Source organism: Coenobita brevimanus, chromosome 33 (assembly GCF_032717465.1).
Source record: "Coenobita brevimanus isolate Jiangsu-jjx chromosome 33, ASM3271746v2, whole genome shotgun sequence".
NCBI classification, from domain to species: domain Eukaryota; kingdom Metazoa; phylum Arthropoda; class Malacostraca; order Decapoda; family Coenobitidae; genus Coenobita; species Coenobita brevimanus.
In genome coordinates this window covers 558604-561495 of record NC_136986.1, presented here as the reverse complement: position 1 = coordinate 561495, position 2892 = coordinate 558604, and the positions used below count along the sequence as shown (strand labels likewise).

Below are 2892 nucleotides of genomic sequence, written 5' to 3'. Positions count from 1 at the left end.
TCTGTAACAGTTAGACTTGAACAGCTGTAGGTTAAAGTTTGAAGGGAAACAACTCTGGGGGAGCAAGTTCCAAAGGCATGCAGTACGGGGAATGAAAGAATTCTGATAGGCAGACGTTCTGCAATATGACCGAGTGACATTCCAGTCATGAGCGCTACCAGATGCCCATGTGGCACGAGGGAAGGCATGGAGAGGTGGCACCATGGACGCAACTTCGTCTGAGCATTTGCCATAAAAATATCTGTAAAATAATGCAAGGGAGGCAACATTCCTTCTTACTTGAAGGGGAGATAGTTTATTTGTAATGACAGGGTTGTAAATAATTCTAACAGCCTTGTTCTGAATTTTATCTAATTGTTCTAATGCAACCTCTCCACATCCATTCCACAAGGGTGAGCAATATTCAAGCTGAGAGCGCACATGACTCTTATAAATTACAGGTAACTGCTTGTCAGTGAAGAAGTTACAGACTCTGCACATTAGTCCAGGTTTCTTTGAGGCGGTTTTAGCAAGTGATCTAACATGAGAGGTCCAGCTGAGGACATTGGTAAGTGAGACGCCGAGAATTTCAGTACTTTTGGAGATGGGAATATTAGTAGTACTGAAGGTAATATACGAATCTGGCAATATCTGTCTATTAGTAAATTGTATATGTTTAGTTTACTAGCATTAAATGAAACAAGGTTGTTTTGTCCCCATTCACTGATCGTAGGTCTTGATTTATGGAGATGGCTGTACTGAGTTGAGGGGTAGAGATATTAGACTTTGTAAATGGATGTCAGAGTGTGAATGAAGTATGTAGTGCTGAGTCATCTACATATGAGTGGATGGGATTGTGGGCGACAGATGAGAGATCATTAAAATGAATCAGGAACAGGGTTGGTGCCAGAACTGATCCCTGCGGCATGCCGACGTCAATTGAGTGGAAACTGGAATATGGATCATCTACTTTTACTCTTATTTTCCTGTCACTGGAATATGAGGAGATCAAAGGAACATAAGATGTTAGTCCATAGCAAGGGAGTTTGGACAGCAGGGAACGGTACCATACTTTATTGAAAGCTTTAGAAATATCAAGGGCTACTGTATGAGTTTCTCCATGTAGGTAAATTGGTTGATGGATGGTATGAGTTAGGAGATTATGTCAATGGTGGATCTTTCGTGGCAAAAACCATATTGTCTATCACTAATTAAGTTGTTGGATTCAAGATGTTTAACAATGTGCTTATTAACTAAAGTTTTAAATACCTTACCGAGAGAAGATGTGACTGCTATTGGTCTGTAATCAGAGGGGTCAGAGGACCTTCCTTTCTTCAGAATTGGGTGGATATTGGCTTCTTTCCATGAATTTGGGAATGAAGAAGTACGTATGCGTAGTCTGAAGAATCTAGCTAGGACAGAGGCAAGTTCAGGGGAACACTTTTTCAAAACAATTGGCGGAATTCCATCAGGGCCTGGAGCTTTGTTGGTAGGTAAATTGTCTAGGATGGATTTTACGTATCTTGTCTGTATTTTAAGTGGAATAATTTCGGGAAAGTCAAGTTCTAGTACTGGGAGGTTCTGGCTGGCATCATCTATGGTAGAATTTTTCGCAAATATACCAGCAAAAATATGTGCTGTCGCACGTGGGTCATTTGTAATGTTATCATCTGAAGATTTTAGTGGGGGAATGGATGATGATTTGTTAAAGTACAATAAACAATAAAATGCAGCCATTGAAATTCAGAAAATGAGATTTTTTTTTTTTTTCATTCATTGCCAGACGCCATGTATCCCAAACGGGGTGGCCAACGGCTTAGAGTTAATTGTTTTACAGGGAGGGGCACTAATCCTCCACCAACCCCACTTGACACATAGGGATGCCAACAGCATCTGGTGTTCCCAGGCGGTCACCCATCCAAGTACTAACCAGACCCAACGTTGCTTAACTTCGCTGATCGGACGGGAAGCGGTGTACTCAACGTGGTATGGCCGTTGGCAAATATTGCGGGGATTCGAACCAGCGCTTGCAACTGCGTGAGTACAGCAGCTTACCAAGTGAGCCATTAATATAAACAGATTAAGAAAATGGGAATTGGAAAAAAAAATGAAGAAAGAATGATTAGTATACAGTAGGAAACGAAAGGGAATGGAGCTGAACAAATGAGAAAAAAGTGACAAAATTAAGAGAAAGCAAGAGACGAAAGTGAAGAAAATGAAAACATGAAGTACATGATATTCAGTACAGAAAATCTGTCTATCTATCTATCTATTGCCAGACGCCTCAATCCCGTACGAGGTGGCCACAAACAAATCGCCTCCACGTCGCCCTGTCCCACGCCATTTCACTGCCCTGCTCCCAATTCACACACCCCTCTCTCATATACCTCTCCACCCCATCCCTCCATCTCATCCTCGGCCTCCCTCTCCCTCTCACCCAATCCACCTCACTCACATACACTTTCCTCGTCAGTCTCTCACCCTCCATCCTCTCCACATGGCCAAACCACCTCAGTGTGTTCCTCCTAAAGCGTCCTATCACATCCACATCCACACCACAACGCTCCTTTATATCCTCACTCGTCAGCCTGTCTCTCCATGTGACTCCACAGGCTCCTCTTAAATAACTCATTTCCACTGCTCTCACTCTTGACTTGTGTCCTTCCAACAACGTCCATGCTTCACTTCCATACGTTAGAGTTGGTATCACAATACTGTCATGTAGTAACTTTTTCACTTCCATGCCCACTTCCCTGTTTCTTATCACTGCTTTCAGGGAACCAGCAACCTTTCTTCCTTGTTGTACCCTTTCAAGCACTTCACCCTCCAAACTTCCATCCTTACTCATCACACTACCCAGGTACTTAAATGTACTCACATTTTCCAATTCCTCACCATCCAACCTCACTGTAC

At 42.7% G+C, this 2892-nt stretch overlaps 1 non-coding gene across 1 annotated transcript; it reads right to left on the bottom strand.

Annotated features, from left to right (window-relative positions):
* Positions 1-1860: 1860 nt before the first annotated feature.
* Positions 1861-1979, bottom strand: LOC145395960 (5S ribosomal RNA). The gene has a single exon (XR_013896687.1). It is a non-coding gene; the product is annotated as a 5S ribosomal RNA (ribosomal RNA).
* Between the last annotated feature and the right edge of the window lie 913 nt (positions 1980-2892).